General features: G+C 36.5%; 1 protein-coding gene across 1 annotated transcript in view; it reads left to right on the top strand.

The window, feature by feature from the left end:
• The window catches only part of ACSS3 (acyl-CoA synthetase short chain family member 3), a 232,852-nt gene that overhangs the window by 113,277 nt on the left and 94,625 nt on the right, over nucleotides 1-24,950 (top strand). The window lies entirely within an intron of this gene.

The raw sequence follows: 24,950 nt of genomic DNA, 5'->3' as shown, positions 1-24,950 counted from the left end.
TTTTGCCTAGACCTTGAAGAACAAGTAGAATTTTAACAGAGATGGGGATGAGGCAAGATCTTTAGCATCAACATGAATAAATTTATGAAGACAAAAATATTTGGATTTATGAATGGGGTATAATAACATCTAGTTTACTTGGAAATTAAAAATTCTCATGTTAAAGAAAAAAATAACGAAAGTATACAATTTCTGTTCTGTATAGAAAAACCATAATTCCCCAATATATGATCTCTTCACGCAATTCCTCTACTAAAGAAAAGTTGAAGCAATTACTTTAAATGATATCCATATTCAAATCTTTCATAGTGTGTTCAGTTGTTGCTTGTATGAACTATATGATACAATGTTATTTGAAAGACCTATCCTTTTAATTAAAAATTAATTGAAAGATAATGAAAAAGAGGAAAGTAAATGGGAGATTACATTGCATAAGGGGAAGATCACTTGTTTCTTAAGATGTGGGTTCACATCCCACCTCTGATTTTCTTTCTTTAACTTGTGACTTTGGGCAAGTCATTTGTCCTACCTGGGCCTACTTTCTTTGTCTGCGTGGTAAGGGAGCTGGAGTAGATGGCCATTAAAGTTGTCCTGATTTTAGATCTGTGATCTTACATATTAATGGATCATAGCTCTTCAGAGTCACGTGACTGAAGAAATATTGGAGAACTTTTTTTTTTCTTCTCCATTCAATGATGAATTCCAATTTCTCAAAATCTAGTTTCTCAAGCGATAGGAGATAGCTCTCTAGCTTATTAAGTGTACAAACCCCTAAATATACAAAAGGCAATTTGTGAAATAAATTTCTTCTTTCAACTGTGGAATGCCCATGTAGTTTGATTAATAAGTAATAGATGTTTCCTTTTTTTATATACGATATTAAAAGGGAAAATTTTGTATTCTAGACTCCCATAAGACTTTGCCTATAATGGCTGTAAGAGACTCAAACAATCAGTAATTATTCATTGGAAATCCTATTTATCTCCTGGATAGATAATGGTTGCCCACTTAATGGAGCAATGTATATCTTATCTTGGAAGTTCCCAGTGGATTTCATTCTCTGAGGGAGGCTCTCTTTTGGGATGGAGAAGAGACCATCTCCATACAAGATATTATGAGTGAAAAGAAATCACAAGTGCCTGATTATCTAAATTATTTTTAGCCTTAACTTTCTGACGATTAATAAGCAATCATAAATTTATTTTCCATGGGATACATTAAATTTCAACACTTATTTCTTCTATTTACTTATTGAGTAGTTGCGTACTTATTGAGTAGTTGCGTACTTGTTGGGGTTTTTTGTGTTTGATTTTTTTGTCTTTTTTTGTGTGTGGTTGACATTTTATACATAAATTTGGTATGTGTGCCATGGTGATTGCTTATAAAAACGCAGGTCACCTTGATACCTCATAATGACCAAGATTGCCTGATTGATTTTAAAACAGTTTCTAATTACAGGATTCTTAGCATTAGGTTATCTGTAGAGCTCAAAATAAAGTGGATTTAGGAATTATACATCAACACAATAAATATTTTTAGTCACACTGTATAATTCAGGCCAACCTAATCCTATTTAGGTCAGAGTTTTTTTTGGCTCAATTTTTCAGTGATAATGATCAAATTAAATAGCTAGCTGAGATATCCACTATAGTTTACCCTGGAGAAACCTAGCCATAACCCAAACACTGCATTCTTTGCAATTTAATTTTACATGAATGTTTTTCATTGTTTGTTTTTTTTTTTTTAATGGGCAAAGAGTATCTTTCTTTTTTTTTTTTGCGGGGGGGGCGGTTAGGCAATGGGATAAAGTGATCTGCCCAGAATCACACAACTAGTAAGTATTATGTATCTGAAGCTGGATTTGAACTCAGGTCCTCCTGAATTCAGGGGCAGTGCTCTATCCATTGCGCCACTTAGTTGCCCCGAGAGTATCTTTCAAAACAAAGATTTCCATTGTAACCAGTGCAGCATATCCATAATGAAGCCTTTTTCTCCAGCACATCATATATATATATATATATGTCAATATATATAGTCAATATATATAATATATTCACATATAAAATAATGTTATACACAATAATATAATGTATAATATAATAATGTATTATGTTATAATCATATGTTTTCTCAATCATTATATTAAAGGAATTATGTAAGAACTCATAATTGTGTAGCATCTGGTGACTTACAATGTTCTCTTCTCAGAATTGGCTTGGGAAGTAGGCAGTGAAAGTATGATTAGTTTCATTGATGAAGAAATTAAGGCCTTGGTTATAGAACTAAAAAGTAATGTCACTGGTAATCCAACAATAACAGCAACAATACTGTTAATAATTATAATATAGATCTTTAAATTTGCATAGTGTTTTATATATGCCATCTTATTTGATTCTTACAATTACTCTGGGAGGTTGGTAATATTGCCCTCATTTTACAGATGAAAAAACTAAGGATGAGGAATGATGAGTGACTTGCCCAAGGTCACTGAGCTAGTGCCTGAGAAAGGATTCAAACTCATTTCTTACTGACTCCAAGTTCAGAGCCCACTCCATTGTGTCTCCCATATCTATTGATATGGTCCTATTTCCCTTACACCATGCTGTCTCTCTCTAAGGTAATGAAAAAGCAAGGGTCCTATGGCATATGAGCTGTCTTTAGGGAATATCTTATCAAGTTAATTTCTTCTTAATGTTTATATTGTATGACTATATCTACAACTGTCTACATAACAGAATTCTTTGTAGTTTTTTTTTTCCCTCCTTGTATCCATGGACTACTTCACAGAATCAAGTATATCCTGTAACTTATCCTACTCAACTGTTAGTACAGTAAATGGGGTGGAGGTGCGCTTTGGATGAGAGATAAAATATTAATTCACACTTTTATTACATTGTAAATACATACAGAAAAGCAAAAGGCTTTTTCTGGAATACACAGATCACCACTGTTCCACAGATCATTATTTCAGTGTCACAACATAAAAATGCAGGTATCAAATTCATTGCTTTTGTTTCTGTGAATAATAATTTAAAGATATATGCTCATTTATGGTCTTTCATAAATAAAAATGTGTTTCTGTTTCACAGATTGTTTGAAAGTAACATCAAGGAGCCAGTTTTAATCAGTCCTTTGTTTATTTATAGCACCCTTTAAGGCAGAGGGCTTTGCTTAAATAATTGGCCATGAAGACAAAATAAGAAAGAGAAAAAATGATTCATAAATTTGCTAATTGTTCTCTACTGCAAAGGTTTGGACTGATCTTGACATATGCATAGCAAATCAATTAAAATGGAAAACTATTTTGTTAAATATGTCTTATATATACATGTACACACATGTATATATACATGTACCTGCATACATATATACATGTGTATATGTGTGTGTATGTGTGTGTATGTATCCCAAATGTTGAAGTTTTGAGGATTTGAGAATGTTAATATAAAACTGCACACCAGGTAAGACTTTTCAAGTAGCTGGTGTATTTTTCAGAGTGAAAGTTGTGCTGAGTTCAGTATCCAAAGAAGACTGTTCTTTTTTCTACCTTAATAACAAATGCAATTCATGATCTCCAAGGTCCCATTATTACAGTCCCATGAGTGGTTCTGTCTTTCCTTCAGCTAGAATGGCCCTAGGGGAACATGAAGGCTTGGCTTCTGTCCATGTGGAAATTGTTCTCTATCCTTCTCAGTGCCTCTCCTTTTGGTCTCCAGCTGAGCCAAAGAAACAGGAGGCAGCTTAGAAAAGTGAAAGGAGTTTCGGACTGGAAGTCCATTTTTGTTATTTAATACATGTGTGTACTTAGACAAGAAACTCATATTCTCTGGACCTCATCTGTAAAATAAGGGGATTGGACTAGATGGTTTTTGAGGACCTATATATCTCTAAGTCTATCCTATGATATCAACAAGCTAAAATAAATCTGTATGCAGGGAAACACAATTAGTCAATTTGTATGGCTAATATATGCAAATGCATGATATGAGAGATAAGTTTAACTAGAATGTAGGGTATGTGAATGGCTTTGTCATAGAATACATTTAGATAGACTGGAGCCATACATCTAAGGGCCTTGAATGCTAGGATAAGTCATTTATATTTCATTTGGCAGGTAATGGGGAGTCATTTAAGATTTGAAAGTACAGAGGTCATCAGACTTGAGTTTTAAGAAGAATATTTTTACAGCAGTTTGAAGTACCTATTGCAGAGACTGGTAGAAGGGGGACTGGTTAGGAGGCTGTTAAAATAGTCTAGGAAAAAGGCAATAATGATTGGAAATAAAATAGTGACAGGGAGAATGGAGAAGAGAAACAGTTGTGAGAGCTATTGCTAAGGTAAAATTGATTGTCAGATGTTTGGATGTAGAAGATTGTTAGGGAGAAGAAAGTTGTAGAATCATCGATTTAGAACTGAAAGGGACATTGGAGGCCATGTAGTTCAAATCCCTCATTTAACAAATGAGGAAATGGAAGAAAAGGAATCTCCCTTTAGTGAGTTCCTCCTGGGGCCTACATTTTCTGGAGGCACCTAAGCCAGCCTTTATTCTCCTTCTCACTCTTTTCCTGACTTGAGGGCTTCAAAATCATATCTCTATTATTGTCTCATCTTGGAATTTCCCTTTGTGCTCAGCGTGTCTTTAGCCTGGCACATTCAACCTCCTCCCCAAGCCTATGCAACTTGGTATATCCTGCCGTAACGTCCACCTTCATTTTCTCGTTTGTGCATCCATTCCTCCTGGGCCCTACGTTTTTGTGGATGGTCCAAACCAGCCTTCGTTGCTGACTTAGAGCTTTGTTGTTCACTTGTACACTTCAAGGCCATGTACCTACACTGGGCACTGGGTTTAAATCTATGATCCTGTCACATGGATTAACTCTAAATTAAGCAGGGATATGTTTTCCACATCCTTAGTTCATTCCCTTGTAGCCCTTCTTTCTCACCATGCTCTGATTGATGGTTTACAACCTTTATGTCGAGATGCCTGGTGAAAGTTGAAGCAAAATGTGGTAGAAACTGGGCATAGACCAATATCTTGCACCATTTAACAAGATAAGATCAAAATGGATCAATGACCTAGATATAAAGAGAGATTTTACAAGAAAATTAGAACATGGAACATATTACTTATCAGACTAATGGATGGGTGAACAAATTGTGAATAACCAAGAAAGATAGCAAAGTTAGGTGTAAAATGGATAATTTTGATCACGTTAATTTAAAAGGTTTCATACAAATAAAACAAATGTAGCCAAGATAAGGAAAGCAGAAAATTGTGGGTAAAAAATTACAGACAATTTGTCAGATAAAGGTCTCATATCTAAAATATATAAAGAACTTCATCAAATCTATAAGAACACAACTTATTTCCCAGTTGATAAATGGTCAAAGGGTATGAACAGGTAATTTTCCAATGAAGAAATAAAAACAGTTTGTAGTTATAAGAAAAAATTGCTCTAAATCATTATTGATTAGAGAAATGCAAATTAAAACAACCTTGAGATATCATTTTACACCTACCAGTTTGGCTAAAATGATAGAGAGAGTGACAAATGTTGGCGAGGATGTGGAAACAATGGGTCTCTAATTCATTGTTTGCAGAGTTGTGAACTGATCCAAGGATTTTGGGGAGTGATCTGGGATTATGCCCAAAGAGTTATTAAACTGTCTATACCCTTTGACCCAGCAATACCACTACTAGGTCTGTTTCCGTAGATAATTCAGGAAAGAGAAAAAGAACCTATATGTTCTAAAATGTTTATAGAAGCTCTCTTTGTGGTGGCAAAGAACTGGAAATGGCAGGGACGCCCATCAATTAAGGAGTGACTGAATAAGTTGTGGTATATCATTGTGATGGAATACTATTGTGCTATAAGAAATGATAAGCTCAATTATTGTAGGAAAACATAGAAAGACTTGCATGAAATAATGAAGAATGAAATGAGCAGAACCAAGAGAACGCTGTATTCTATAATAGCAATATTCATTTTGTAAAATTTTATTTACTTTTAGTTTTCAACATTCACTTCTGTAAGATTTTGAGATCCAAATTTTCTTCCCATCTCTCTCCTCTCCTCACCCCAAGAGAGCGTGCAATCTGATATAGGCTCTACATATACATTCATATTGAACCTATTTTCACATTTGTCATGTAAAGAAGAATTAGAACCAATGGGAAAAACACGAGAAAGAAGAAATAAAAAAAAGAAAAAAAAAGATCAAATAATGTGCTTCCATCTGCATTCAGACTCCATAGTTCTTTTTCTGGATATGGACAGTGTTTTCCATCACGAGTCCTTTGGAGTTGTCTTGGATCTTTGCATTGCTGAGAGGAGATGAATCTATCAAAGTTAGTCATCGCACATTGTGACTGTTACTGTGTGCAATGTTCTCCTGGTTCTGCTCACTTCACTCAGCAACAGTTCATTTAAATCTTTCCAGGTTTTTCTAAAGTCTGCCTGCTCATCATTTCTTATAGCATAATAGTATTCCATTACACACACACACACACACACACACACACACACACACACACACATATCACAACTTGTTCAGCCATTCCCCAATTGATGGGCATCCCCTGAAATATTCTTTCAAGAACGACTTTGAGCAAATAAATTATTTTGACTGTTATAAACATCAAATTAACTCTAAATGGTATATGAAGAAAAATGCTATCTGAATCCAGAGAAAGAACTAATAAATAGAAGTATGTATAGAATAATTTACATATACACACATATGCGTACGCATATGCACATACACGCCTATTTGTGTCTAATGGTAGTCATCTCCAGGATAGAGGGCGAAAAAAAAGAAATTCACATAATTTTGTATGCTTGAAAGGAATTGTACGTAGTAGATTTGCAAATTCCAATCATCTTTTTATTGTAATATGTTATGTAAATGCTTGTTTTATAACATAAATTAAAAATGAAATTAAAAAAATAAAACAGACATATGATAAAAAAAAAAGAACAGTTGAAGCAATAGAATGATGCCCTGGGGTATAGTGGAAAGAACAATGACCTTCAATCAGGAGGTGTAAGTTCTTATCCTGACTCTGCCATTAGTTCTCTGTAGCCCTTGGTGAACCGTGTTGCTGCCCTGGTACGAAATTTTCTCTTGTGTAAAATGAGGAGGTTGGTCTAGATGGTCTCCAGGCTCTCTTCCAACCTTACATGCTCTGATCTGTGAAATGGCGAAGTGATCTTGGTGTTTCCTTCTAGCTCTGAAAGGTTTTATGATTCTAGGTTATTTGAATATTGACTCAAATGCTGGTATTTCTAATTTCAGATGAAATACATTTTAGAGTGATAAGCTTTTATTCTATAATTATGAAGCTTACTCTAATTTCTATGTTCCTAAATTCATGAGTGTTGATGCATGGGTAGATTTGTGATTTTGATTGAAGAAAAATGATTTCTCTCTTAAAAAGTTAGATACCATGTGTTTTCAAAGACACATATTTAGGTTTTTTTTTTCTTTCCCAGCTGTAGATCAGTCACAAAAGCCTTGGCCCTGGATTTGTTATGAAATGTTGGCCTTGTGGTACCTAACTTTTATACATTCTGGGATGATTCTTTTTCTTTTTTGAAACCCACTTGCAGAAAAAGTTGGACAGCTGAGCATTTTCTCCAATCCTCATGACCTCTCAAACCTCTCAAATAGGACTATGAGCAAGAGATAAAGAAAAAAAAAACTTGACACACTAACAGCAGAGAAGGCCAATATTCCCTAGCCCCTAAAGAACACTCACTAAACACACCCCCTCTCCACTTTTCATGCTCCCTATTACAGGGCTGCACCCATATGTAACAGAATTCAACTCCACACTGGGTCTCCTCCACCTGCCAAAGTGCTTATAGATTCCAATTCCAAATAGCAGAAAATTGTTAATGCTGTGATAACCGTGTGGCATCATTCTGTGCTACAACAGAACTCGGCCCAAGCAAATAAACAGAAGGAATGAGTAGGAAACGTATCTGTACTTGTCCTAGAGCCCAATTCTACACTAATATCCCCCTTAAATTTACTTAGATTGTGATAGCAAGTATGAAAATGCTCTATGCCTCTGGGCCAGGGAACAGAGAGAATGAAGGCCAGTGTGCATGGAGCTGTGTGACACTCCATTAAGCCTGTGGGAAAGAGCCCAGCTTTCAACTATGGCCAATTTTGTCCCTCATAACTCATTTGGGAAAATGACCAAGAATGCTGAGCTGTGAATTAGGCATGCTTTGAAGATCTACTTCCAGGGAAACTGCCATCAAAGGGGAGGGAGTCAGGAAGGAAGCAATAAGGGAAAATGAGATTAAAAAGGCCCAAATTACCAATAATCGCTGAAGGAAGAAAACTCAAAGACTTTGAACACAAGCAGATAAACCAACAAGAGAGAGACATTAACAGCAGAAGGAAATGTAGTCTCCAGATCTAGTAAACGAGTTCAGGCATCTATGAATAAGTATTATATATAGAAAAATGATTCAACATTTGAAGGAGCAGAAGACCCTGTGGATTTTGAAAACAGCATGGATTCACAGCATGTGTTTCCTGAATGGTTTAAAAAAGAAATAAGAATTTTAAGAGCAGAATTTATGGCCTGCACAACAGAAATAATTGGCAAAATAAAAATAACTTGAATCCACAGCAGCATGTCTCATCAAAATAGCAACAAAATAGAGGATAACTAATTGGGAAGGCAGATAAACAGAAGTGAAGAATGATCTGTAAGAAGATATGCAAAAAGCAATGAAAAGAAGACTTGTTCTCCATGTAGACAAAACTTATTGATCTCCTAGACAAAATACGTAGAGCAAATTTAAGGACTATAGTTCTCTCAGAAAAGCATGACAAAACCTACTTGTTACAGTCCCTTGGAAAGAGTTTGGAGCCCATTTATTTTTTTCTTAAACATTAAGGAAAAGAGGTCAGGTGAGAATGTGTTGATCTACAACAAACCCTGGAAAATGAGCACCTGATGGAGGTATCTTCTCTTTCAACCTTTAAGCAACTGACCATTCAGAATATATCTGGGTATAAAATGTAATTGCAGATGTTGGCAAAATACAAAATACAAAAAAAAATGCAAAGGACATTGCTTTGGAGGTAAGAGGACTTGGGCAAATCCCACCACTGCTGCCTATTACCTGTATGACGTTGGGCAAGTCACTTAACTTGTATAGCTTTCAGTTTCCTCATATGGAAAATAAAGAGGTTAAACCAGATGAACTGAGGACCCTTTCAGCACCAGATCTATGATCCCATAACTTAAATCTCTCATCTTTAGGTCTTCTAATAAAGTGTGTTTCTCACAATTCGTTGTTAACAAAACTTGCAGCCTTCTTGATTTGATTTTGCATGGGTAAGGTAGAAGCCTTATTTGTATTTTTGAAATAGTCTGGAAAAACCTTAAATCATTCAAATTGGTTCTCCTTTCTTATGGGAGAATGGCCATTCTCTGAACACAGAAGAGCAAGTGGTCTTCCCTCCTGGATCCTGTCTTACCTTATATTTTTGTATAGGGAAAAGAGAAAGTACATTCAGTGCTTGAAGCAATCACACACTCTTATCTGTGAGATAGATTTAAGTCTATCCCATTATAAGTGGGTGAGAAATGGTAATAATGATGCTGGGAAGTACAAATGTAACCTACTTTTTAATCCCATCTCTTCCCTGCCCTACCTATATCCCTTCAGACTAGGGGTTATTAATCCTGAGGGATCCCACAAAATGGTGAATGGAAAAAAGTACATCTTCATTTTAATATAATTGCTTTCGTTGGCAATTGAATATGTTTTATTTTATGCACTTAAAAACATTATTCAGAGGAAGACTCTATAGGCTTCATCAGACTGCTCAAGGGTTCCATGACACAACAAAGGTTAACAACCCCTGGTGTAGAGTTTTGTACTAACAGAGCTATTGCACCAAAGTAGAGGTGAGGCATATTCATTCAAATTCTCTCTCTCTCTCTCTCTCTCTCTCTCTCTCTCTCTCTCTCTCTCTCTCTCTATATATATATATATATATATATACACATATATATATATAAAATAAATTGGAGATTATCAAAGATTATACCTGGTTTGCATACTTAACTACTTGCAGATGAAAATGGGCATACCACAACTGTAGTCAAAGCTATGCAACACATGTATGGTATGTGACATACAAGTTTCAAACGTCACAAAAAATCTTCTATTATAACACAGAAGTGATATTACCAGAGAAGTATTGATCATGTGTAGATTTCATTTTCTAGTGTATAATGTGTATTCCAACGTTAATATATTTCTGCATAATGCTGTAGGTCTCTAGGTATATTGTGTATGGATTAAGTTTAAGTTCTATACCCAAACAGAGTTACCAATGATAAGGCACACCTCCAAGAGTGGTTCTGGGCACTACTTAAGCTTTATTAATTAAGTTTTGTTTTTGCATGCAGAAGGAAGGGGGGCAATTACATTGAAAATATCTTGTAATATAAATGCAAATATATTTTGTACGGATTTGTATTTATTCTCTTTATTTTAATTACGCATATACTTATACATCTACTTGTTATCTCCCCCATTAGAATGTGAGCTCCTGGAGAGGAGAGATTTTATCCCCAGCATCTAGCACAGTGCTTGGAACTTAGTAGGTGCTTAATCAATGCTTGTTGATTGGTTCATTTGAAAATTGAAGTTTTCAGTGACATTTTGATGGAAAATAGGTTACTTTCTCCATGGCATCATCTTCAAAATATGGGGATATAGATGTGTTTTCCTTCCTTTCCTTTCTTATATTTTTGACTTAAGTGACAGGGAGCACTAAATTCTCTATGTTTAATACCTGTTGTGTACACAGGGGAGTACTTCCTTTTATTTGTCCTTCAGCTTGGCTCCCATCGCATCCAGGGCAATCTCCATGCTGATCTATATCTTTTCACTGGATCCAGATGGCTGTGCAGGAGAAAGTGAGGCCGATAACTTTGCACAGCCCTCCCTCACTTAAATCCAACTCACTTACATGTTATGGCATCAACTCCTTGGTGTCATGGCCCTCTTCAAGAATGAAGGACAAACAACAACAATGATAACAATAACAACCTGCAGCTTGGAAAGATGAAGAAGACCCAGAGGACATACTCTATGATTCAACATCTCGTGAGGACAAATAGGAATGCTGAATGACCTCAAGTTGATGTCATAGGGGGGAAAAGTTGAAGAAAGTGAGAGTGTTTTGCCTGGAGAACAGAAGGCTTAGGGTGAAATGTATCTAAGAATTTTTTAGGGCTGTCACATGGATGAAAGATTAGACGTGCCTCATTTCACCTTAAAGGGTAGAACTAGAGACAAGAGGTGAAAATTTCAAGGGAGGCAACTTTTGGCTTCTTTCAAGGAAAAATAATTAGAGCTAGCCCAAAACGGAATTTTCTGCTTTAAGCAGGAAGTACTGAGTTTCTACCTACTGGAGGTCTTCAAGCAAAAGCTGGATGAATCAGATATGTTTTAGAAGAATTTTTTTCTTCCACGTGTGGCTTGGACTAGTTATCTTTAAGATCCTTTCAACAGTAATGCTTTTTAATTTTGTAACTTTTCAACCCCTGACCTCTTTCTTTCTTACTCACTTGTAAACAATATACCTCCCCCTTAAATGACGCTCCTGTAATTTCTTCTCATCTCTGATAGTTGTCAATTAAAACTCGTCATCACTAACTCTAAGGCCCTTAATAAGTTGCCTTCCCAATCTACAGCCAGTGTCATATCTTTCAAAAACTCAAGTCAGGCAGGATTGCATCTATTTTCCTCCTCTGTCTACCCCTTTCCTGATTCTGCCTCTGATATGGTACTTCTGATACCAAGTGACCTTTTATTGGAGAGCTGGTACATTGCTTTCCTTGGCATCCTTCTCACAATATAAGGATATAGTACTCTTTTTACTTTCTTATATTTTGTTTAAAGTAACTGGGACCAGTAAATTTTCCATGTATAGTACCTGCTGGGTAAATAGGTACTATGCTTCCTTTTATTTGTCCCAAATCTACTTCTTTCATTTTTCAAAAGCATAGCAACACCTTCTGATTCTGGTGTTCTGGGATCTCATCAGTGGGCCTGTGTTCACCAATGTCATAACTTCCTAGGCTTTAATATTATTTTAAGTTTTATCTTTCCCAATTGGATGAGTACATTTTTTTTTCATTTTTCCTCATATAGAAGCTTCTCTACTCACTTGATCTTTGTAATTACCCTCTCTGGAGTAGGACTGTGTACCTATGCCTTTCTTTCTGGTTTTTTTCCTGCCTATATCACACACCTTTATCTATATTAATATTATGTGACCCATTGTACAGTGCCAGGTAAAACATAATACTCAGTTGTTTTTCCAGTCATCCCCAACTCTTCATTACCCCATTTGGGGTTTTCTTGGCAGACATACTGGAGGGGTTTGCCGTTTCCTTCTCCAGCTAATTTTACAGATGAGGAAACTGAGGCAAACAGGGTTAAGTGACTTACCCAGGGTCACAAAGCTAGTAAGTGTTTGAGGCCAGATTTGAACTCAGGAAGACTCATCTTCCTGACTCAAGGTCTGGTCTAACCACTGTGCCACCTTCAAAATAATATTAATATGATGTGACATAAATCTGTAATGTAATAGTTGTATTTCATTATGATACATTTGCATGTAATGTATGACATGAATATTGTATTATGTATTATATAAATATAGATAAATGTTTGTATACTACAGGATACCATGGATGCTGAGTGGCCAGATATAGAAAGAGACAGTTTAAATTGAGTGCTTAGATAAGTCTTATAAAGAAACAGAGGGGGACAGCTAGGTAGCACAGTAGATAGAGCATTGGCCCTGGAGTAAGGAGGACCTGAGTTCCAATTTGGTCTCAGATACTTGACACTTACTCAACTGTGTGACCCTGGGCAAGTCACTTAACCCGAGTAGTCTTACCTAAATAAATAAATGAAAAGAAAGAATATATGAACTGATAACTATTTCTGAAATTTAATTCATATATAAGCCATTCTCCCTGCTCAATATTGATGTTTTGTCTAAGAAGTTTCTTCTAGATATGGCCATTCATTCTCAATATCTCTATAGGATACAATTCGTTATTCACGTAGCATATATTTACATGCATTCTTTGTTAACATTAATAATAGCTAGCATTTATATAGCCCTTTAAGGTTTGCAAAGTGCTTTACAAATATTGTCTCATCAAAAACCCTGGGAGGTACGTGCTGTTATTATCTTCATTTTATAGATGAGGAAACTGAGGCAGACGGAGGTTAAGTGCCTTGCCCAGGGTCTCCTAGCTAGTAAGTGTTTGAGGCTGGATTCGATCTTATATCTTCCTGACTTCAGGTCCAGTGCTCTATCCACTGTTCTACTTAGCTGTCAAAAGTTTTATATTTTCACTGGTTTGTCCTATTCCCCCCACCCCCAAATTCCACAGTAATATCTTTAAGACTGACAATTGTGTCTATTCATTTCCATTGCAATTCCCAGTAGTGATCTGCATGATTGACTTTTCTTAATTGCGTGGCAACTCTCTGCATATAGTGAATTTTAACTAACACAATAAATAGAGGCATAGACCCAGGGAAAGGGGGTACCTTTTATTATAATGTAATGCAGGAGACAGGGTTTATTTTTTGGTTGCCAGTAATACCAAAAATCTGTCCTTTAGTAGGAACATGAATAGAAGCTGATGACTCGGGTTTTGCCCGGATATTGGCTATATAATTTGATCTATTTCTGAAATTGGAAAATTGTGCAGCTGATGCCAGCTTCTTTCTACCTCCTCATATGGTTAGTTGTTCAAATATATTTACTTATTGAGTTTTGTTTTTATTTTCCCCCTATTGGGTTTGTTTGGCTGGCTTTTTTCTCCTCTTTTTTAGAAGACAGAATAGGTAAGTATGTTTTTTGTCTTGGATAAGACAACCAGTAGTGTTTATTATGTATTTTTTAATGTATTCAAAGATGTGGGAGACTTTGTGTAGAACTTGGAATGAAGACAAGGTACAATCCCTTGAGTTGCCTTCCAAGAGCTTGTACTCTACTTGTGAAGACAAGATTTACAAATATGATGTAAAAAAATGGTGCAAAAAATTATGTAAGGAAGTACAAAGGATGGCCTGGTTATGTTCTCGGCCTTTAGTTATGATCCTGCTAAGGTCAAGAGGCAGGTGAATCCAACAATCAAAGTCTTCCTCAACTGCAACCCTATGCTGTCTCCACTAAATCATATTACTTCTATGTCTACTTCCTCTGTGTTGAGAGATGGGCTGTACCATTGTCATGAAGTAGGCCATGGGTTCTTAGAGAAAAAGAAATGGCTTTCAGACCCTTCCCAGGAAGATATTAATGGAAGTGAAAATTAGGCTCTGGTCTTTATTGTTTAGTCATTTTTCAGTCATGTTCTACTCGTAATCCCATTTGGGGTTTTCTTAGCAAAGATACTAGAATAGTTCATCATTTCCTTCTCTGGTTTGTTTTATGGATGAACAAACTGAGGCAAATAGGGTTAAGTGACTTGCACAGAGTCACACAGCTATTAAGTGTCTGAGGCTGAACTCAGGTCTTCCTGCCTCCAGGCCTAGCACTCTATCCATTGTGTCGCCTAGCTACCCCTATGATCTTTAGGATCATAGAATATAAATTGGAAAGAACCTTAGAGGTCACCTCATCCAATTCCCTCATTTTACAGGAAGGCCTAGGGAAGAAAAGTGTCATGCCTATGGCCACCTAGGTCCTCTGACTCTAGTCAGTCCATTAATCAATCAAGAGCTCATTAGACTAATAAGGAACTCGACCTCCTTTGGTGGTTGATAATGCTAAAGAACCTTTATTTATCGTGACACCTCCCAAAGAGAGGTCCCTGAAGCTGGTTTTAATTAGCCACGTGACTATCCCTTTGTGGAAGATAAAAATATGTCTTATTAACCAGAGGAGAAGGAAGTAGTGGCTAAAGCATGTTAAAATGACGATATTCACTCAGTGTCTAAATAAGATTGCCAATTGTTTTAGGAAAATAAGGGGAAAGGCAAAATGAGCTGTGGATCAGTAATACCCTGAGTTGTCCCGAGACTGAGGGCTACCATCGTGATCAAGTTGATGGTGAAGATCGGAAGACCAAGAACGGTAGAGATCTTGTATCTGGGTCCTATGTCTCAGTAGGACTATGTTAGGTATTGTTGCGGTCAAAGGAACTACCCTTTGGTCAGATCTCTGTGACTCTGAGGAACTGCCAGGGGGAAGAAAGAGAAGAAAAAGTCAAATTATGAACTGATCAACTAATCTGTAGTGAAATGATGGGGAGCTCTAAGTAAAGGACTTGGATCCCATCTAAGAGTGCGCTTAGGGCTGGTCTTTTCCCCCTCCTTGCTGCTACCAAATCACATATGCACTCTTATGAGAGAAGAATTAGGGGATTTGTGGTAACTGCCTTCAAACATTTGAAGGGCTGCCTGCTTGACTTCAGAGAGCAGAACCAGGAGCCTTGCAGGGGAGTTACAGATGTGCAGACTGAGGTTTGAAAAAAAGAAAAACTTCCAAAATTATTGAGTGGGCTACCCGTGGAGGTGGTAGTATGTTATCCATGACTGGAAGACCTCATTGTTGGTACGGAATTTATTCCTTTTTTGAAGATGGGCTGTATCAGATGGTCTCTGAGGTCCCTTCTAAATGATACTTTATCATTCTGGATAAATATTGACTGGTCTCTAGAATGGAAAGAACAGGTAAGAGGTTACCTACAGACTCACCTCAATTCCAATATTATCAAGGCTGGTACTTTAAAGAGGAGAGGAAGAAAATAAGAGAAACTTTATGAGTGTCCCTAATATAGGGGTGTTTCCTGAACAGCAAGTCAGACAGCTAGTATTGTGAGCTAGGGAAAGGGGGTAGATTTGTGATTTCATTGGCTTAGGGAGCTCCCAGAAAAGAATCCTCTTTATAAGACCTGGCCAGTAGCTGCTTGCAACTTATAATACTAGAAAGTTGCCTCTGGCACAAAGAGGTTAAGTGATTTTCCTAAGGTCATAGCACCAATATCTACCAGAAATGGAATTTTAACTAAGGTCTACTTAGCTCTGCAGCCAACTATCTATTATAGTCTATTGCCTCTGATGTGTAGGACAGAGTTAGGAATCTTCTAGATACTTTACATAACACATTAGCAAGTATCTGCTGTAACAGTTCATCCTTCTATCTTGAAGAGTTGTTGTGCCAGGAAATGATCATTCCTCTCTTGATCGTGGAGTCAGATATTTATTGAGGAAGGGAGGAATAATTGAAAAAATAAGATTTCTTCTCTAAGTTAGCTGTTGATTTTATAGTTTTTAATGCAGTCTGTGTTTAATCATTAATACTGGTGAAGAGGAGTACCAATATTGGTTTTACAAAAACGAATCCATTAATGGAATGTTTTATACAATCTTTCCCCTCCCCCCAAAAGCGAATTGTTGTTATAACCAAGAGTTGCTGCATGGAATACTGGATAGAGTATGGCTGATCTCAGGGAAAATCAGTTAACCTCTCTCGAACTCAGTTTCTTCATCTGTCAGGACAGGGCGTTGAACTAGATGACCTCTGAGGTCCCTTTCACTTCTCAATCTATGAAATTCCCATTTTGGCTTCATGATTCTGAACAAATCACTTAACCTCTCAGTATCCCAGGTAATGGTCTAAAACTATAAGTTGCTGGATAGTTGCTGATCTGATCTGGTAGAGAGTGTTTCTCCAAATCACAAGTTCAGACCATGCCATCCTCCAATAACATATTAGCTTGCTGGGTGGTAGGGTAAGGCAGCCAGGGGCCATCCTGGGGAGTGATGGAGAGGCTGGTCTGCTTTCAAAACTAATCAAAGGCAGTTCATGACATGGAAAAGACCCATGTGGATATATAATAATGAGACATTTAAGGCTTGCAAAAAGCTCTACAGAATCTTGGAATGTGAAGTTGGGAGGAATATCAGCCACCTTCCAATCCAATCCCCTGTAATGTGAAAAATAGTTACGCAGATTCTGCTTATGCCACTGAGGAAGGGACGTCTACCACCTTTTCAGTTGCTTTCTCTCTTTCTCTGATTGGTTCCCTCTCTCTCTTACTCTGTCTTTCATTTCTGGTTCTACTTCTGTCTTTCTCTCCCTCTTTTCTTCTCTCTTCTCCCTTCTTTTGACTCTCGCTCTTTTTGGTTTGGTTCTACCTTGCTCTCTCTGTCCCTGTGTTTAAGTCACTCTGTCTCTGTCTCTCTCTGTCTCCCCTCCCTCCAAGTTCAAGTGGGTCATAGTTCCAAATGCTGCATAAAGGATGAGGTATTAGACTTGGAGCCAGGAAGACCAGGATTCAAATCCTGACTCTAACACTCACTGTGTGAACTCGGGCAAGTCACTTAGATGATTCTCTTAGCCTCAGTTTCCTCATGTATAACCCAAGGGGAATGCAGTAGGTGATGTATAAAGTTCCTCCTTATTCTGTATCTATAATCCATGAAATATATTCACAACAAAAATATTTGTTGTTGATTCATCCTATCCCTACCTGTCCCCAACATTTAGTGAAATTCAGGCATGCTTTGTAGTTTGATATCACTATTTTGTACTGGAAGAGAAATATGGATCTTACTTAGTTCTTAATTTGGAGTCCATGAACTTTAATATATGCATGTGTATGTACATATGTATATTTCAATATAATTGATTTCCTTCAAAATCCTATATGTGTTGTATTATGCTTTTAAAAACATTATTCTGAGGAGGAGTCCATAGGCTTCACTAGACTGCCAGTGGGGTCCATGATGCACAAAAAATTAAGAACCCCAGTTTCATGAATGGAGCCAAGATTTCATCACACACACACACACACATACATATACATACATGTATACACTCATGTGTATATCCACATACATATTTTTTTTCCATGGATGCTACTATAACACTAAGGTCAGCTAGGTTGTACAGTGGATACACTGCCAGGCCTGGAGCCAGGAATACTCATCTTCCTGAGTTCAAATCTGGTTTCAGACACTTACTAGCCATGTGACCTTGGGCAAGTTAACCCTGCTTGCTTCAATTTCCTCATCTGTAAAATGAACTGGAGAAGGATAGGGCAAACCACTTCAGTGTCTCTTCCAAGAAAGCCCCAATTGGGGTCACAAAGAATTGGACATGACTAAAAACAAAACACCTTAACACTGGGACTCTATTTATTATCTCTCATTTTTGCCACATGGCCGGGTGGGAGGACTGGCCATTCAGATCCTTAATAGTGTCTTATTGGGTTTTTTTTTTTTTTTGCATGTGAGCCATCATTGGTCACGTTCTGCAGCTTATTGTCTCCTCTCATCTATCTGTCCTTTGACCTCTGGGTGAGTTTCAGTGTTGATCATCATCAAGGTGTCCTATAATTCTTAGTCATATAGCACCCCCTAGAGAATAATGATGCTTTTCCCTTTACTCTGCGTAACTTCATAAAATCATCCCAAGTCTCTCGGCAACCATCCCTTTCATCATTTCTTATAACTCAATAGTATTCCATTATAATTATATATTGTATGTTCAGCACATTCATCAACAGATGTGACCACTCTAGTTTCTAGTTCTTTGCTACTACAGAAAACAGGGGCTCCAAATATTTTAGCACACACAGATTGGCTTTGTTTTTCTTTGTTTTCTTTCAGTTATAGATCTATGTATTACTGGGTAAAAGCGTATGCATGGGAACATAGTTTCAGATTGTTTTCCAGAGTGTGAATTTACAGTTCTCCAGTCAGGAGAACAATTTATAATATAACAACGTCATAAAGAATTACACAAGAAATTTGATTAACACAAAAAATGACTGTGATTCCAAAAGACCCATGATGACACATACTACTTAACTTGTGACAGAGAAGTGACGGACTCAGGGTATGGAATAAGACATGTTTTTTTGTTTGTCGTTGTTTTGGTCATTGCCATTGGGGAAATTTATTTTCCTTTATTATTCATATTTATTACAAAGTCTTCCCCTACTTTTTCTCAATAGTGGAGCAGGGGAAGGAGGGAGAGATAATAGACTTTATTAATTAAAAATAAATTGAAAAGAGAATATTGACATTTTAAAAATTGGATTTTTTTAAAAAATCATGTGATCACTGGAAGAACCCCATGATTTCCCAAGTGCACTCCAGTTCACTATCCTCTCTCTGTTCAATCCTGAGCCCAGATTATCATCCATCTGCGGCACCTGTCCAAGATATTTGTACTGATGGATTAACTAGATGGAAAGGATTAAGGACCATTTGGGGTTTTTAACTGTTAAGCCAAATAATTCATTGAGTTATTGCCAACCTGCTGGTCGTAAACCTCTGTGTGCTTAGCAAGACTGGTCTTTGAAGAGTAGACAGAAGCTTGAACTGAAATCATAATCAAAGCCTTTCCATCTTAGTAGAAGCTTCTGGATAAATATGAACTTTAATATTGAATTAACATTTTTAAAAAGCCAATGAACACTAAATCACCTGTCTTATGTACATAGCCATGTGGAATACAATTCCTTTATAAATACTGAGTGTTATCTTATAATGTGGGTGTTATCTTTGCCCCCATGATCACATGACTCAAAATTTGCTTAATACCTTTTCCAGCAGAGATCAAACTCCCGTAAAATATCTCAGTTTGTTTAATTTATTTGAGAAATTTTGATAGAAGGACTTGATTCTGATTAATACTTAGCCATGATATTTGGATCTTCCAAATAAAAATGAGTACTTCCAAGTACTAAAAGAGTCTGTAGGCCCCAGGATACGTAAGAGATATGGAAGTATTTTTAATCTCTGTCGGCTTAAAGGCTGTGATTGAAAGATAATGAAAGTGATACATTTAACATAAGCAAATTCAGAAGTAAAAAATAAATATTTGGGGTCTGATTATAATGGTCAGTTTGATTATAGTATGTTAGTCTATTGACTTGGATGAGGAGAAAAAGAAACATGTCTTTGATTTATGGAAACAGTAGGCTACAAATAAATAATTGTGTGTAATTACGTTCCTTGGGATTATCTATGATAAATAAAATATGTTTCACACAGCTGTGCATTGTGTGTATGTCTCAAGACAGAGACAGAGAGACAAACAGAGGATGCACAAGGGAAAAGGAGAGAAGAGAGGTAAAGAATGAAAGTAGTGTAGTGTTCCTCTGGTCTGTTTCCCTAACTCCTGCTCATCTTGCCAGGAGTGGTTCTCCAGAGCGCATCTGACCACTTCACTCCTCAGGATTCTAGAGCATCACCCTAAGAGGATGTGATTCTCAAGTACTATTGCTCATGAAGTCCCATCCAGTGTGTTTCCCACTATATTATCAAATAACCAGGCAGAGTTAATTAGCTGAGGTGGTACGGTAAAAACAGTGTTCCCCAAACCAGAGACACATTTTCATCTGTCAGACAAGGTCTCTTGGTAGAATGAACTCAGTAGGTCCAGGGGGTAAATTCAAAGTTTCTGAATTCTAGAAACTCTTTTCAACCTTCATAGGATCCTCCTGAATTTCTCCTTTGATACAACTCTATGCTGGAGTGCTGTAAGGAACGTTTCTACTGTAGGGTCGTGCCTGTACTCAGTGTGTTTGGATTATTGTCTTCAATGTGTCTCAGTTACAATCACAAATATTGCCATCATGTTCTGCTTCTGAGAATGCGCTACTGACACTAATGAGAAATTCAGAGTTTGAAAAATTGGCCTTCTGAGGTTCACAAAGTTATCCTCTGGTCATTGGGTAGGTGGGTGGGGTCACTTCTCCCCCACCCTCTGCCCTCTAATATAGGTGCAAAGGGGTCTGTCTCTTCTAGATATTCTGGAAGCTTAACGGCCTTTCTGCTTAAATTTCTTTTCTGACATGTTAAGGTCCAGAAGTATGTCTAATTCTTTCTACCCTCTGTAGCAACAGTTGATTTCATCCAGTAGTTTGAAGTGATTCAATGCTCTGAAATTCATTAAACAATTGTTCACATATGTCAGATTGCTCACTGTTTCAAAGGAGAGGGAGGGGAGAGAGAGAGGGATAAAATCTAGAACTCAAAACTTAAAAAAAATGTTTAAAATTGCTTTAACATGTAATTAGGGAGAAACAGAATATTATACTTTTTAAAAAGACTTGTTTGTACCTAGTTTATGCCTTAATTGATTGATTTATTAGTAGACGGAAGTTGGTAAGGGAGGAAGGAGAGAAGAGAGCAAAGGAAGGAAACTAGAAAGTAGAAAAGAAAAGAACAAAGGAAAGAAATTAGGAAGGAGAGAAGAAGAACCAAGGAAAGAAAGAAACAAAAGTACATATAACTGGGTCATAGCATTTATATCTAGAAGAGACCTTCGTAATACTCTCCTCTCACCTTCTCGTCTTATAGGTGAGGAAACTGAGCACTTAAATGATGAGGGCAGTTGTTCAAGGGTACTGGGAATAAATCAACTTAACTTTATTTTTTTACCAAAAAGTAGAGTTGGGAGGGGCACATTGTCCTGCTTAGGATGGGGAATGAGTGTGCATGATGGAGGATAGAGAGTGCTCATTTTAGGTTTAGAGCATCCAAGTTTGAATTCTGACTGTTCTATTTACTGTTTTGAACAAGGGACTTAATCAGTATTCTGATCAGCTGTAAAATTACCTCTAAAGATCCCTCCCAGATCAAGATCTATGATTCAAACATGTATCCCACTTCTCATTTCACTTTTATTTCCATGTGGTTTCCATGTAATTGGCATTTCAGGAGAAAACACTTTATTGCTGAAAAGATACTTTCAATTGGTTTAGCTTAATTTTGGGAAGGAGCAGCAGGAATAAGAATGGCTAGGCGTGATAGGGAACCTTGCTTTGGCAAGGATCCTTGGGACCAAAATAAATTTTGTTGTTAGAATATCTTCAGACCTAATTATTTTTGAATGTCTATCTCCACTGACATATGAATATAAGTTGATGTTCAAATTAATATATTAATGGGAACAATCACTTAACATTTCAGTGCCACAGGAAACATTTTAGGAATAAATACTGCAGAATAGTTGCCTATTATGATTGGTGAAGGGAGTTTCCTTGCCTGGCAGTTTTCTATACTAATGAAATAATGTTTGGACCAAAACAAAAAAAAAACATTCTAATAAACTAAATATAAATATCAGTTTAAGTATAGGATACATGCCTTTCCAAAACTTGCATCATACCAGAATCTTTAGGCTTCACATTTAATTTGTCCATGGAATCTGAATAGTATTATTAGTTGAATATTTCAGCACTTTATTACTATATTACTTTTGTGACTTCCTATTTTGGGAGGAGTTATGTTTTTTTTTTTTTATTTTGGCATAGAGTTTTTTTATTCTATTTTTTTTTTCAGTTCTGTTCTCTCTTTCCCTTCCCCCCCATCCATTGAGAAGGCAAGAAAAACAAAACCAATTACTAGTATGTATTGTCATACAAGACAAATTTATGCCTGTTCAAAAGAAAAAAAAAAAGAAAAGAAAATATACTTTAGGTTGTACTCTGAATTTTATTTTATTTATAGAATAAAACAAGTTTTTCCATAACGATACAATTTTTAAAAAGTTCTCTATTTGGAAGTAGATAATGTCTTTCATCCTGAGACCTTTGTAGTGGTGATGGGTCATTGAGTTGATCAGACTTTTTGAGTCTTTTAAAAACTGATTATCTTTGTAATATTGTTGTTACTATATAAATTGTCCTCCTGGTTCCGCTCATGTAACCCTGCATAAATTTATACAAGTCTTGTCTTCTGAAGCCATCCCCTTTATCATTTCTTACAGAACAATAGTATTCTGTCATATTCATATACCATAATTTGTTCAGCCATTCCCCAATTTATGGGCATCCCCTCAGTTTCCAGTTCTTTGCCACCACAAAATGAGTAGTTATGAATATTTTTATACATTTTCCTCATTTTTTGAACTCTTTGGGCATACTCATAGTAGTGTCATTGCAGAGTCGATGAATATAGACAATTTAATAGCATTTCAGGTGTAGTTTCAAGTTGCTTTCTGTAACAGTTGGACTAGTTCCCAGCAGGGTATCTGTTTTTCCACTTCCCCGCTAACGCTTGTCATTTTCCTTTTTTGTCATCATAACCAATCTGATGGACTGTGAAGTGGTACTTCATATTTGTTTTAATTTGCATTTATTTAATTATTGGTGATTTAGGACATTTTTAATATGACTATTGGTCGCTTTGATTTCTTCTGAAATTTTTTTGTTTATATCTTTTGACCATTTGTCAATTGAGGAATGATTCTTATTCTTAAAATTTTGCCTAAGTTTCTTATATATTTTAGGAATGAGATCTTTATCTGAGAAAGTTAGTACAAATAATTTTTCCCTAGTTTTCTGCCTTTATTCTAATTTTAGCTGCATTGGTTTTGTTCACGGAAAAACTAAAATTTTATGTAATCAAAATTATCCATTTTACTTCCCATGACCATCTCTATGTATTGCTTGGTCATGAATTTTTCCCCTATACATAGATTTGACAGGTAACTTCTGCTCTACTAATTTGCTTATGATATCACCCTGTATGTCTAAATTACGTATCCATTTTGAGCTTCTCTTAGTATACAATATGAGACAATGTTTTATGCCTAATGTCTTTCATATTGCTTTCCAGTTTTCCCAACGGTTACTTGTCCCAATAACTGGGATCTTTGAATTTGTCAAACATTAGGCTACTTTGTTTATTTTCTTCTAAATATTGTGAGCCTAATCTCTTCCATTGATCAACTATTCTACTTCCTACCCAGTTTTGATGATTACAGCTTTGTAGTATAGTTTGATATTTAGTATTACCAGGCCCCTTTCCTTTACTTTTTTTTCATTTATTTCTTTATTATTCTTGACCTTTTTTCCCCTCCCAAATGAATTTTAGTATTTTTTCTAGCTTTATAGAGTAATTGTTCCTTAGTTTGATCATTTTGTTGGTTGTGAAGGAGAGAGATCTGAACTTGAAATCGCATCACTCTGGGCAAGGAACTCCTGATGTGGAAACTTCCCTCACTGATGTGGCTAGCAATCCTTTTGTAACTTAAAGTCCTGGAGAATTATATGGGGTCCTTCCGGAGTTCAGTGATTTGTTTGTGTTCACAAATAAAGAGCGTGAGTCAGAGGCAGGAATTGAAACCAGATCTCAATGACTCACAATATGGTCCTCTGCCTTCTCTCTCCATTATGTTGCTTCTCTTGTGGTTTCTTGTCCATGATTAAAAATATAACACTTGATTTCCTTTGCGTATAAACTTTTATCTGAAAACGTTATGCTGATCAACGTGTGCATAGGAAACATGGACTTCCAATTTTTTACCTTTCTATTACATGATTTGTACCAGGAGATTAAAATCATTTCTCACTGTTGCCATGGCAAAAGTGTTTACATGGAAATTCTCAGCAATCAAAGTTCTTACTCAATACCCCCTGGAAAGTGATTGGCATAGGTTCTTGGCAAACAGAAAAAAAGAATATCGATGTAGTTAATTGTGATTGCGGGTGGGTGGGTGGGGGAAGTTCTTTAAATGTGATAACTTTCTGTTTAGTTAAAAAAAAAAAGCTTTTATTTTTGCCATGATAGATTTAGAAAGGTCTTTTTAGATGCCTTTTGTTTAGAGAGTTTGGAACTTAATTGAAGCATGTGTGAGTGTGTGTGTGTATGTGTGTGTGTGTGTGTGTACATCTCTTACACACATACAAACTTTTTTTGTGGGGAGAAAGGGGCGGTCTGTGAGTTTACTGGTATAAGAGACTCCTGACATGGAAATTGCTTTTATTGCTACTGATCTATAATGGTCCTTCAACTTACCCTGCTAGAGAGTTGCCTGAGCATTGAGAGGTTCGCTGACTTCTCTCTGATCACACAGCAAGGCTCTGTCAAAGGCTGGACTTTAACCCTGTCATCTTGTTTCTTCAAGTCAGC

Source organism: Vombatus ursinus, unplaced genomic scaffold (assembly GCF_900497805.2).
Source record: "Vombatus ursinus unplaced genomic scaffold, bare-nosed wombat genome assembly UNPS02014874.1, whole genome shotgun sequence".
Lineage (NCBI taxonomy): Eukaryota > Metazoa > Chordata > Mammalia > Diprotodontia > Vombatidae > Vombatus > Vombatus ursinus.
The sequence above is the reverse complement of the archived record's forward strand: the minus strand, read 5'-3'. Positions and strand labels throughout refer to the sequence as shown.